This window comes from Dipteris shenzhenensis, chromosome 6, assembly GCF_047967505.1.
Source record: "Dipteris shenzhenensis isolate YYH24624 ecotype China chromosome 6, Dip_SZ_1.0, whole genome shotgun sequence".
Taxonomy (NCBI): domain Eukaryota; kingdom Viridiplantae; phylum Streptophyta; class Polypodiopsida; order Gleicheniales; family Dipteridaceae; genus Dipteris; species Dipteris shenzhenensis.
The window spans coordinates 31055926-31070258 of record NC_141601.1 but is presented as its reverse complement, the minus strand read 5'-3'; positions in this window follow the sequence as shown (position 1 = coordinate 31070258).

The following is a 14333-nucleotide window of genomic DNA, read 5'->3' as shown; positions in this document are numbered from 1 at the left end:
AGTTTTTTGCATTAGCTATCGAATGTATCAAGAGTGGGTATGTAATAAATGATAGTCACAAGTCGGGTTGAGTACACAAACAGATGACATCAGACTCTGGAAGAAACAAATTGAAAGACTAGAGCAAACAAAAAGACCAACAAAAATACTAGAAGATTACCTAAAGAACACAATGCTCGTTCCACTACGGAGTTCTCTACTCATAGCGCCGGATACAACTAAGCTAAAAGAGACAATTCGAACAATTGAATACTTCTGTTATCTCCAATAAATGGTAACCTTTACAAATGGGGCGACTCACCCTTCACAAATGGTAACCTTTACAAATGGGGCAACTCACCCTTGAAGTATATGTTCTGCCAACACTCATCCACGTTGTGTGATGATGTTAGGTGTTTAAGCAAACTGACATTCAAACCTGATTGACACCTAAGCGCCTAGGGCGGCGCTTACAAAACTATGTAGCCATTTCGACAACAAGTATGGCCATACAAGCGTATTAGGTGTGATCTCCGACGGGAGGTCGGACAACACATAGTCGAAGTTGGATAGGCTAGAGTCGGATGAGCGACCTATAACATTCTTGCTTTTTTCATTACTCATTGAGATTCCATTAGGGCCACCATCATTCCATCTTTTCATGAGATTTGGGACACTGGTATTATGCCTTCCTCAATCTTAAAAGCACTCATTAACTAATCCCAGAGGGGAAGATAGGACCTTCATGACCTTCATTTCTTCTCTGTGTGTGTGTGTGTGTGTGTGATTTATAAAATCATCACCAAAATGGTGGTTGATCGTATTAAATGATGGTTTACATCCTGCATAATATGGTTTTGTTCCTCGCAGGCATATCACTGATAATATCGCAAATGCTTATGTTGGAATTGAGTATGCCAAATACACAGAGAAGGATGTTCTTTTGCTGCTGCAAGTTGATATTGCCAAGGCTTTTGCTACTATTCAGTGGGACTTCATCTCTTAGACAATGCATGCTTTGGGATTTGGGCAGAAATTGCAGCATATCATATATTGGCTTTATAGTGACAGTGCTGCTTGCATTCTTTCTAGGGATATCTCTGAAGCATGGACTTTCGTTGTTCGGTGCATCAAGGCTGTCCACTTAGTGCACTCCTGTATGCTATAGCCACGCACCCCATGCTTCAATATATGGATCATCTCGTAGCTACGGATAAGCTACATGGTTTGGAAATTCATGACAGTAAACCATTGCTTGCTCAAGCTTATGCAAATGATTGTTTTTTCACTCCCCGCAATACAGAGCAGGATCTTTCTGAGCTAATGCAAGCTCTTTCTTTATATGGTTTAGCTGTTGGGCTTCATGTAAATTTTTAGAAATCAAAATTGTTGCCTTTGCATTCTGAGGAATGGCACTCTCTTTTATGACCTGGAGAAATCATCCCACCAACTCAATTGGTTCGTCATCTTGGCTATCCTTTAAGTTGGACACTTTCTCCTCGTCAACAATGTGATTGGATTCTCGCAGCTCTCAAGAAAAAGCTGGAGTACTGGAAATTGGCAACTTGGCCTCTGCATGTTTGTCTTCGAATTGTGCAATCTATTCCAATGGTGTATATTCAATTCTGGTTGCCTCTTATTATGTTCAGCAAGGCTAATCCTCCCTCTTTTATGTCTGAGGTTATGGGAATCTTCTGGTATTCTCGCGATGGCAAAAAAATCTTGCGTTTGCTTCAGATACAGCTGCATGGAGGTCTTAATATTCTCAATATCCTTTTGCGCATTCTTGCCCATAAGGGGAAACTCATGCTGCAGTTTTTGCAAGATTCTCAACCATGGGCTGCCGTGATTCGTCATTTACTCTTGCATGTTGAATCTTCAGCTTTTGTTCATTGGCAGCTTTCCCAGTGGGAGTTTCTTTTTGGTTCTGTGACAGGCAAAATCCCTGGCTGTCCTTTGGTTTCCCATTTGTTAATGGATTGGAAACATATCCTTTTCCACTTAGATTGGCATGGCAGTGATTCCTTGCAAGGCAACTCTTTCAAAGCTGAAAGTAGACATTGGTCTAGAGTGTTCGCCCTTCCTTTGGCTTTGCAGGAGCCTCAACGTTCGTATTTTCTAAGTCTGAAGGGGATTTGTTTGGTTCAAGATGTTGTCGATGATGCTAGATTTCCCCTTACTTTTCCTTTGGCCGCTGCCAAATTTGGCCTTGGAATGCATTATCGTCCACTTTGGCATAAGATTACTTTGATGCTCTAACCTTTTCGTGTGTGTGTGTGTGTGTGTGTGTGTGTGTGCTAATGATTCTTTCTTTACCCCGAAGAATATGCCCCATCATCTTGGTGCCTTGATGCAGGCCCTCTCTGTTTATGGTTTGGTAGCTGGTCTTCATGTTAATTTTAAGAAATCTAAGCTGTTCCCTTTGCATTTCAAGGACTGGCATAGTCTATTATGGCCCGGGGATATCATTCCACCCACTCAGTTTGTTCGTCATCTTGGTTACCCTTTGGGGTGGGAACTCACTCGCCGACAACAAACTGATTCGGTTTTGGCTAAGCTTTGGAAAAAGCTTGAGTATTGGAAACTGGCAACCTGGCCTTTGCACGTTCGTCTTCGAATAGTGCAGTCCATCCTTATGGCATATATTCAATTTTACTTGCCATTGATCATGTTCACTAAGGCAGATCTTAATCTTTCATGTCTGTCTTTATGGAAATCTTCTGGCGATCCAAACATGGCAGAAAAAGTCTCAGGCTGCTTTCGATGCATCACATTTATTCTCCCAAGATGCATGGTGGATTGAACATCACGGATATTCATGTGCATATTCTTACCCACAGGGGTAAAATGTTGCTGCAATTTCTGCAAGGTGATCAGCTTTGGGCTCTTATGATTAGGACTTTGGTCACTCATATAAGTATTTCTGCGTTTGGTTATGTTATGGTATCCATGTCAAAGGGTTTTTCATGTGTGTGTACGGGGTTGCATGCAAGCTTTAATGTGCATGCTAATGTGTGTGGGAATTGTGTGACTAAAGGTCCAAAATGTGCATTTAATGTGATTTGGGGGAAATGTCTTGAGAGTGGTAAAATGTCACTGATGAGGTGGCAAATTAGGCTGAGGTGGCTGGACTGATTGGGAAGGCATCCTACTCATGCGAATGTGGCTACGTGAGGAAGAAGGGGAGCTTCTAGATAGCGACATGGCGGCTAGGAGCTGAACGATGGGAGCTTGCTAGAAGGATCATTTGGCTGCATTTGATGAGGGGCTTCTGGAAGAGTTGGGGGTGGAACGACCAGAGAGATTGGAGAGGCTCGGAGTTGTTGATGGGAGGTCGTGCGTGAGCAAGAAGCTGAAACCTGTGCATGAAGACATCGTGTATGTTGACAAAGAGAGCTTTGTGAGCCAAGGAAGATGCGGTGGTGATTGTGTACGTGACGGGTGTGGGATTTTGACTGCAGGAACTTCGAGTATATGGGCTCCAGGTGCTTCGTGTTGACGAACTTTGTGGCACAGTTGGCTCTGGCTGGAGTCTTGTAGCAAACTATGTGGCAGTTGCTTGAGGTGCTTCTGCTAGCTGGAGGTTCAGAGCGATGCAGAGGCTTATGAGCGACAGAAAGTATGCACCATGCGCTTCTTGGTTTCATGGGGAAGGCGTCGCTACTACACAAGCTGAAGGACCTTGAAGAGGCATGAGCTCCATGAGCTATATGAGCATGAGAGAAGTCGTGAAGGTGGAGATGGGCGACGAGCTGTAGTAGACTAGCGTGGAGAGCACTGGCTATTGCTCTTATTGGGAGTTGCTGGATTTGAGGAGGATGACTATGCGGGCAGTTTGCTTTGGAAGGAGCTATATGGCTTGGCATCATTTCTGCTGGCTGGAGGTCTTTGGATGGAGGTTGTGTGTGAGTAAGAGGGTGCCGCAATGTGCGCACAGGTTGGCTAGTTGTGGTGTCAGCACTCAGTTGCTTCAAAACTGGAAATAGTGAGGCCTTTGCCACAGGCGGGTGCCGGTTGTTGCGGCAGAGACCTCAACTGATAGAATCTCCAGAGATGGCGGGCTGCATCATTGCTAGTGCTCGATGATGATCTTGGGAAAGATATGATAAGATTAGCTTGTGGGTTGATATCTTGAAGAGTCCCGAAGATAGCATTCATGTGGGCTGTGGGTTCATAGTATTCTGAGGCTTGGCTAAGGAATGTTGCTTGAAGTTCTGTGTGATTAGGGATTGAAACTATGAAGACAAAGTTTCACATGAGAGTGATTCATTGTGAGTTATGTGGGGAGTATGGACACAGGAGAGATAGATGCCTTGATGTTGAACTTCGGGTGATACGTCTCCGTGCTAAGGTTCAAAAGGCTTTGAAAGTGATTGCTCTTAGGAAGAAGAATGCAAGTCAGATGCAAGGTAAGCTTTCTTCAGTAGAGTGATTATTTTTGCTTTCTTCCCAGAAGAGGTTGGGTGCTAATTCTGGTTGGAAGTGTGTTTGAGATAAGTTAGTTAAGAGCAGAGATGGCTCATGAATTTCCTCGATTTCACGGGCTGCCCAATGAAGACCCAAAGAGGTTTTTTCGAGTGCTTGGAGTTCACAGCTCTCATTAAAGACAGGAATGGTTCAGCAGCCGACTCAGTTAGTGGATGAGTATGTCGGTAAGTTCACTGTGTTGTGGAATAAATGGCAGGTGGCCTTATTACCTGAAGTTCCTCCCAGAGTCATAAAAAAGGATAGGTTTGTTGCTGGTTTGAAGCCGGAGATTAGGATAAAGATTGAATGTAAAGAGCTGGTCACTTGTGTTCTGCTCTCAAGGTAGCAAAAGAGAAGGAGAGGAAGCAGATAAAATTGTCACAAATGATGCAAGAGATGCCAATGGTTCAGCATGTGCCTGAAATTAACTCATATGTGAAGCCAGAAATAGAGAAGCCTGAAGTTAAGAAGGAGGAGAATATAAAAGAAGAAATTTATGAACTGTTGGAGCTTATGAAGAGTTTGAGTTTCAACTTGATGAACGGTAGGGGAAGAGGTAGATCATCGGGTGGTTATGGCAGAGGCAGCATGCCTTCTTCAAATAATTCAGGCCTGTGGCAGGCAGGACGAGGTCAAGGGTCATTTGCACCTTGTGTCCTTTGCTTTAATTGTGGAGAGTGGGGACATTACAGCACACACTGTGATAAGCCTCCTCGTGCTGGAGGTGATGTTTATCCGTTGCCAACAAGCTTGAATAATAGGGTGAATGATCATAGTGTAGAAGTAAAAGATGCAGGTCAGCCTAGTACCTTTGGAATCTGTAAAGCCACTGCAGAAGAGAAAGGGAAAGGTAAGGCAGTTACATTTGGCTTGTTAGAGTTGGAGGAAGTTAAAGATGTCATACCATTAGGGAAGAGAGATAGAGAAGAGGAGGTTGGTCCGAGTGCAAAGAAGGGGAAGCAGTCTGAGGAGATGATGACCTACCAAAGAAAGAAGAGCAGGAAGCCCAGAAGGAAGTATAGAACTGCAGATTATCCCTTGGGGAAGGAGCAGGGAGATTATGATTTGGTGGAAGATCTTTCAGCGAGGAAACCGGACATTACATTTGCTCAAATGATTGGTCTATGCCCAAAGCTTAAAAGAATGGAGGCGGGCTGTAAATCCAGCAAAGAGGAACTCTCATAAAGGTACAATTAAGCTGATGTCTGTCTCAGAGTTGCCAGATCTTTTACCCGTTGTAGAAGCCTGGCATAAAGGAAAGGGTTTTGGAGAGGCCTATATAGATGGAGGAGCACAAATTTGTGTGATTACCCAGGCTTGTGTGGAAAGATTAGGACTAAAGATATCCTGCTCCTCTAGTTATCGCATCAGAATAGAAAACCACTCCAAGGTGAAGACTTTAGGGATAGTACCTGGTCTGAAGGTTGAGGCATTTAGTGTTTCATGTCTAGTGGATTGTCATGTGATGCCTGTGGGGTTGGGAGCCTATCCTTTGATTCTTGGAAGGCCGTCGTTGAGGAAGGTAGGTGCATTTCAGAATTGGCAAAAAGCAATCTTTTCTGTACATACGAATGGGAAGAAATTGAATTTTGATATGGTAAGCAGGGCTGAAGTTTTAGATTCAACAAGTGAAGAGGAAGAGAGAAGTGAAACTAGCAGTGAGGATGAGAGTTCGGTGACTTCAAAAAGTGATGAAGGAACAATAGCATTGGTGGATTTGGTAGATGAGGATTCACAGGTGGATTTTGTGGGGGCAGCAGGGTTCGGTGAGGAAGAGGTGGATAGGTTTGAGGTTATCGAGGATTTAATGCAGCCCAAATGTTCTCAAGAATCAACCCAGGTGTTGATTGAGCAATCATTGAATCGTGATCTCAATGTTGAGGAGAAAGAAGAATATTTGAAGATGTTGCAGAAATACCCCAATTTGTTTATCACCTCTAAGGATCATTTGGCTGCATTTGATGAGGGGCTTCTGGAAGAGTTGGGGGTGGAACGACCAGAGAGATTGGAGAGGCTCGGAGTTGTTGATGGGAGGTCGTGCGTGAGCAAGAAGCTGAAACCTGTGCATGAAGACATCGTGTATGTTGACAAAGAGAGCTTTGTGAGCCAAGGAAGCTGCGGTGGTGATTGTGTATGTGACAGGCGTGGGATTTCGACTGCAGGAACTTCGAGTATATAGGCTCTAGGTGCTTCGTGTTGATGAACTTTGTGGCACAGTTGGCTCTGGCTGGAGTCTTGTAGCAAACTATGTGGCAGTTGCTTGAGGTGCTTCTACTAGCTGGAGGTATAGAGCGACACAAAGGCTTGTGAGCGACAGAAAGTATGCACCATGCGCTTCTTGGTTTCATGGGGAAGGCGTCGCTACTACACAGGCTGAAGGACCTTGAAGAGGCGTGAGCTCCATGAGCTCTATGTGCATGAGAGAAGTCGTGAAGGTGGAGATGAGCGACGAGCTGTAGCAGACTAGTGTGGAGAGCACTGGCTATTGCTCTTATTGGGAGCTGCTGGATTTGAGGAGGATGACTATGTGGGCAGTTTGCTTTGGAAGGAGCTATATGGCTGAGGCATCATTTTTGCTGGCTGGAGGTCCTTGGATGGAGGTTGTGTGTGAGTAAGAGAGTGTTGCAATGTGCGCACGGGTTGGCTAGTTGTGGTGTGAGCACTCAGTTGCTTCAAAGCTGGAAATAGTGAGGCCTTTGGCCACAGGCGGGTGCCGGTTGTTGCTGCAGAGACCTCAACTAATAGAATCTCTAGAGATGGCAGGCTGCATCATTGCTAGTGCTTGATGATGATCTTGGGAAAGATATGACTCCAAAAGGCTTGTGGGTTGATATCTCTAGGAGTCATGAAGATAGCCTTCATGTGGGCTGTGGGTTCATAGTATTCTGAGGCTGACTGTTTTCTGAGTTTTGGGGGGAAGTTCAATTCTAAGTTCAGTCTGTTTCGGGCTGTGTAGCCTGTTGTCTCTCTTTGAGTCTGTGTGATCCATGCTCAGTCAGTTTTTTTTGTGGGGGTTTGTCTCGGTGCCTAATACAAAGACACGTGCTTTGAAATCTGGTTCATAAGCTCATTATGTACGAGCCCACATTGCAGCTGATCCCTATGAAGTCTCAGCTACCTGACGTGGTGAAGTACATAATTCCTGGTTGTCTTTTCTTTTTTTTCTTATCACCGGGATTATCAGGCATTGATTCGGCATCGTTGCCCTATTTGGGTAGAAGTTGTGGATTTTCCTCAATGCTTTTCTTCTCTTATACCTAAAATTGCAGCTTCCCTCGGTAAGGTGGTATGTCCACCGCGACCCAATGGAAATTCGAATCGCTTCTGCATTTTGTGGGATATAGATCATCCCACTCCAGCTTCGGGGAGTGCCTTTTACAAGCTCAAGTGGGGGCTGTTTGCAGGTGCTCGCTTTGAATGCAAGCAATTTGGGCACATGGCTTCACAATGCCCTTCCGGAGCTCCACGGATGCCAGTGCAAGCTGAAATGGTTCAGCCTTTGAATAAGAATGCAAATGCCTCTTCTATGGTAAAAAACAAAGGGGTCAAACAATTTTTCTTTGTTCAAGACACGGCAAAGCCCCGGCTGTCTCAAATGGTAATGCTTCTTTTCCTGTGTCTTTGTCCTCTCCACCTCAGGGGAAGGGGGAAATTTTTTTGACTAATGGATGGCAAACTCCTCGCAAAGTCCCCCAGGCGACCTTTGCCTTCTCGGACTTGGAGTGGTGCATCCTCTCATGGGAAAACACTTGCTGAAAACTCTGGTGTTGTGGGCTGATGTGACTGCAAATTGGACCTTGTTTCCTGAAGAAGAAGTTGCCGCACTTTTGTCCTCTCCTCAAGCTGATGCTTCATCCTAGGGCAAAGACCCGAACATTGAGGTAGAAATGCAGACGTAGACAGCCCGTTAGTTGCTGTACATACCTGTCCCATAACTGTAAATATGCTTGATCATCTGAATTGTGTCACTCTCAATGTACAGGGAATGTGTGATGGTTGCAAATGGAAACTGGTCTAGATGTATATCATGAAATTGCAGCCTGATATAGTTACTTTGCAAGAGCATAATCAGCATATGTATGCTGGTCAGATAGGCCATTTTGCTGGTTATGATATCTTCTATGCTGAAGAGCACTCCTTTTCTGGTGTGGCTTTTTTGGTAAAGCACGACCTTCAACATGTTGTGGCTCTCAATGATCGCCATGGTAGATGGATTATTATTCAAGGGAAATTTTTTGAATTTGGACGGTTTATGCCCCCCGATCTTCTCGTGATAGAGCTTTGATCTGGGCTGCTATGCATAGCCATCCATGGCGACAACATGCCTTCATTTGTGGTGACTTTAATAATGTCCCTCAATCGGGTGACAACACCTCAGGTCACACTCATATGTTGGCTTCTGAAACACAAGCATGGTCTGATTTTTTGCTTCAATTGCGCCTAGTTGATCTCTGGAAGGAATTACAGCCCATGCTTTCGAGCTATACCTTTCAGCATAATGCTCAATCTTCTTATCGGGCACGCTTGGACAGATGGTATCAGGTTGATCCACAGCATTGTGATGCCTTTACTCGTCAAATTTGGGTTGATCATGCTTTCACACATTCGAATCATGCTCCTCTTTGGTTGAGGCTTTCCTTACATGAATTTCCCACTGACAGATTGACTTGCCGAAGGCTTTTGCTGATTAATAATAGTTATCTAGAGCATGCTGACTTTAAAGCCTTGGTCTCTGATGCTATTCAGCCTCTCTCTCGTCAGATACACATTGGTTTGGATTATGCCTGGCAGGCTTTTGTTGCTTGGATGCAAGCAGTTATTGGGGATTATGGCAAATCCTATATGCAAGCCACAAGGGAGATAGTAGCACATGCCAAATTTACTTGTCAGAGTTTGACTGAGCTTGCTCATCTTCGTCCTTTGTCTTCAGAGGAAAGCATGCTCTTATGTCAGGCTCAATTCTCTCTTCAATCCAATGATCACAGAAAGCTTAATAAATGGAAAACCCGATCCAGACAACGGGCTTTTTTGGATAAAGGCTGCTCTTCCAAGCAATTTTTTAAGAGTTTACACTACAAAAGACAGGCTAACAAAATCTGTCGGATCCGGATGCCTGATGGTTCTTGGTCAACATCTCGTTCAGAGCTTGCTGATTTATGTGTGCAGCACTTCTCCACTCATTTTGGGCATGTGGATACTCTTTCTCCTCGGGTCGTGTCTGCACGTCAGCTTCTTTTGCAGCATGTTCATCCAATTCTGTCTGATGCTCAAGCTTTGGAACTTGAACATCCCTTCATTGAAAGGGAATTGTCTGATGCACTGAGATCCTGTGGCAGATGGAAATCTCGAGAATGGGATGGTCTCACTGTTGAATTCTTTCTTGCATTCTGGGATCTTCTTAAATTCACCTTGTTGCAAATGGTAAATACAGCATGGCAAAATCGGCAGATGCTTGTGTCATGGAAAAAGGGTCTTCTCAAGCTGATTCCAAAGAAGGAGCTATGTGATTCACTTGGTGATTGGAGGCCAATCACGCTCATGCCAGTCATTTACAAGTTCATTGCCAAAATGGTGGTTGATCGGATTAAAGGTTATTTGCATGATGGGTTGCATCCCTCCCAATATGGCTTTGTTCCATGTCACCATATCACAGATAACATTGCCAATGCTTATATTGGGATTGAATATGCCAAATACACATAGCAGGATGTTCTACTCTTGCAGGTAGATATTGTAAAAGCCTTTGACACAGCTCAATGGGATTTCATCTCACAAACTATGCGAGGTTTGGGGTTTGGACAGAAAATGCAGTAGGTTATTTACTAGCTTTACAGAGATAGCAATGCGGCTTGCATTCTTTCTGGGGATATCTCTCTGATGAGTGGACTCTTCGTTGTTCGGTCCGCCAAGGATGCTCTCTCAGTGCTTTCCTGTATGCCATTGCTACTCATCCTATGCTGCAATATATTGATCATCTTATGGCTACATGATCACTTCATTGGCTTAGAATTGGATGCTAATTGCAGCATGGTTGCTCAAGCTTATGCTGATGATTCTTTCTTTACCCCGAAGAATACGCCCCATGATCTTGGTGCCTTGATGCAGGCCCTCTCTGTTTATGGTTTGGCAGCTGGTCTTCATGTTAATTTTAAGAAGTCTAAGCTGCTCCCTTTGCATTCCAAAGACTGGCATAGTCTATTATGGCCCAGGGATATCATTCCACCCACTCAGTTTATTCATCATCTTGGTTACCCTTTGGGGTGGGAACTCACTCGCCGACAACAAACTGATTCGGTTTTGGCTAAGCTTCAGAAAAGCTTGAGTATTGGAAACTGGCAACCTGGCCTTTGCACGTTTGTCTTCGAATAGTGCAGTCCATCCTTGTGGCATATATTCAATTTTACTTGCCATTGATCATGTTCACTAAGGCAGATCTTACATCTTTCATGTCTGTCTTTTTGCCTTTGGTTCCGATTCCCCCTTTGGAACTCCAGGATCGATTAGAGGATTGGACATTGACTTCACTTGGGTCCTTCTCTCGTCCTTTGAGGCTATCTGAGATTACCATGCCTGCATTATACAAAATCCTTTTGCCTCAACCCTGGGTTAATTCTCTTTGGCAGATTCATAGGCTAGCTAAGTGGTGGAGGAAAAGATTACGGCAACTTTGGGCATACAAGGTTCCACTTCGGCAACATGTTTTTTTAATGGTGAGTGCTTCTGGGAATTTTTCCATCTGGACAGTTGCCCCGTAGGCACATTGCTCTTGCTTTATGTCATCGGTGTCTGATTTCTCAAGAGACTATGCCTCATTTATTCTGGCATTGCCCGTCTTCTCAGCAGTTTTTGGATTCTCTTCGACAGAGGCTACGAGTGAGATTTCCGACTGTTCTCTTCGGGAATTTTTTCTGGGTCTTTGGTTTTCATCCCACAACGACCAGAGTTTCATTTTTTATTTGTTTGGGCTCGCTATTGGGCACTTTGGACTTTATGGACAGAGTGCAATCGTAAAGTCTTTAGTGATCCCAATTTTTCTTTGTTTGCTTTCTTTAAGCGTTCTCTGCAGCAATCTTTCTTTGATTGCTTACAGACTCGCCAGATAGATCAAGATGTGTATTTGACTTATAGTGAGATCTTCAGTTGACGTATTTTCTAGCACCTCTTTTTGAGGTGACTATTCTTGTAATATAATCAATCAAAGCTTTCACTAAAAAGAAAAAAAAGTGTGTGTACGTGCACGCATGCACACACTATCTTCGAAGGGCCTCTAGGATTATGGGCTTCTCTGAGTAGTCGGTTGGAGGTGTTTCCTCATGTTACCGCTGAGCTCAAAGTCATCTTGTCACTCAAAGTGGCAGAGGAGTTTTTTTTTTTTCAAGAAAAGTACTTCATTAAGTATGAATAAAAACCACAGAGCAAGCTCAAGTGCGGGAGTACATCATGTCAAGCATGAGAAAAAATAGCTTAGAATGAGCAAACAAAAATCCCAGGTGGCGGCTGAAAATGCCACCTCATCTCTGAAGGAGAGCCAGAGAAGAAAGGACAATCCTTCCAGACTTTGAGAAAAGCAACCCTCCTAGCAGTAGCAGTCCTGGAGGTTCCCTGTATGTTCGCCCAAATGGCCATCAAAGTGTGTATAGTATCTACCCAGATACTGGCCATAGTCTAAGAAGGGTGAACTTGGGAGTCCTCCAAAGCCTCTGTACATCTGGCTCTCCAAATATGCCATGCTGTAATACTAGCCAGAATCCCCCAAGATGTGTTTACAAAAGCGTGGGGAGCTCTAAATGGAGTAAACGGAACATCCCGAAGGAAGCATGACTCCACAAGGTGTCGTCGAACAAAGAAAGCTATATCTGTGTCATGTCCCTCGAAGAAAGCCTGTGGACCAATGAGTGACAACCAAGCAACTGATCCCCAAGTCATGAAGAAGGGTGCTCTATGAAAAATGCAAAGTATCCTAGCAACACCCTTCCAAATCGTCCTCCCCTAAGTGCACTCCTAAAGGCAGTGCTGCACCGACTCAACTACTGAGTGGCATCGAAGACATGTAGGGTCAGCCCCGAACCTGGATCTCCACAGGTTCATTGCAATCCCTCCATGAATAGTAAGCCAGATGAATAACATGATTTTCCTATTCCTGAGGGATTTCCAAAGTCTCCTCCAAAAGTTTTTCTGCATCTCTGCAGAAATCTGAAAAGTATCCCAATGGGGAGCTGTAGAGGGCCTCCAACCTCGACAACTGAGCTGGAATCTCTCGGCATTTTTGACCGTGTAACGAAAGAAGGGGATGCTCTTCTCTCGGTGCCTTGCATCTATCCACTCCCATTCCCCTGGATCCCACTGCAAGGATCTAATAGGGGAACCTCCATACAACCAAAGCCTCCAAGATCCAAGAGCCAGGAGAACGGGGTCTGGATCAAGATACCACTGTGAGTCTCTACCCATCTCCATGTATCTTGCAATCCTGACAGGCTGAAAAGGAGCCTCAAGAGAATGTCCTCTGAAGATCTGTGGAGTCTGAGTGGTAGAGGAGTTAGATTTCAGGTTTCCAGATCTGCCCACCGCTATCTATTTGTCTCTTGTCTTTACCTTTGTAACTGAGGTGGTGTATCACTTCTTTGATTCACAGACATAAATTTATGATGCATCAAAGAAAATTTGGAGAACTTTTGCCTTTTCGCATATGTACTCATTACTAGCACAAATCCATTGGATTTTGGGTTATTGATGTAGACACACTAAGATGGGAAAATAACCTGGTTTCAGATAGCCAGAGGGGGACACTAGTACGAAATATTCGGGATTGGATGTAATTGTGGATGTGCTGCCTACCTAGTAGTTTGTTCCAGTATGGAAAGAATATGATGAGGCACCTATTTTATTGGAGCTCCACCATCCTAGACTTAGCCTCTAGAGCCGTAGTGGTGAACCAAGGTTTATCAACTTCCACATGGTGCATCACTGGTGCTTCTCACATTTGTGTATTGGTGGGTCCCCTGAAGATATGGGGGTATAAGAAGAGGCTTATGGTTACCTCATCATGTTCTTGTAGAAACACTGATACAGACCTATATGAATCTTGACTGGGGCACGTAGAAGACTGGGTGTGCCACAAAGCATTTCTCAATCAATTTGGGTGCAAGTAAAAATTTCAGCAAATAAGAAGGATCATAACAGCCCAGAATTGCCAGTTTAATTACTCACATTTTGTCCTATCGTATAAGTAGCTAGATTTGCCAAAATCTATCCATAGTAAAAATTAAGCATAGTCATGGATCTTCATAAGTTGGTATTCTTCTACCTCAACACCTTGTGTATTTTCCCCTTGATAAAGCAGGTAAGAAAGAAACGAGAGCATAAGCCATGTAGTGGATGTCACATTCAAGGGTTTCTTCAAATCCCCTTCAGTTATTTTGAATTAATATTTCTCCCTAATTGGGTATTTAATTGATATTTGTAAAAGACTAAGCGTACCTTTCTGGCTCAAAAATGTCCTCAGCTCTCATCAACTTCCTTCCTGGGTTTCATTCATGTATATGCTTTTGGACATTTCCATTGCTACTTTAACTACATGAGTTCATAATTTGTCTTCATTGCTCCAACTCCATCTGTGTATACTTATTATGGTTCTGACGTTTTCCTTAGAATCAGTACTTTGATGATTGGCATCCTTGGTCCTCTTGTCTGAAATGATTGGCATCCTTTGATGATTGGCATCCTTACCCTTGCATCTTGAAATGATTGAATGTGCTTGCTACTTCTGGAGTTCAGCATTGAAATTCTTCTTTATAGGCTATGTTTGGATGTATGCATATCCAGACAGATTTATTTTCAGCTACTAACAAGTTATTTTGTTCCTTTGGACTGATAATAGCCTCACTTTG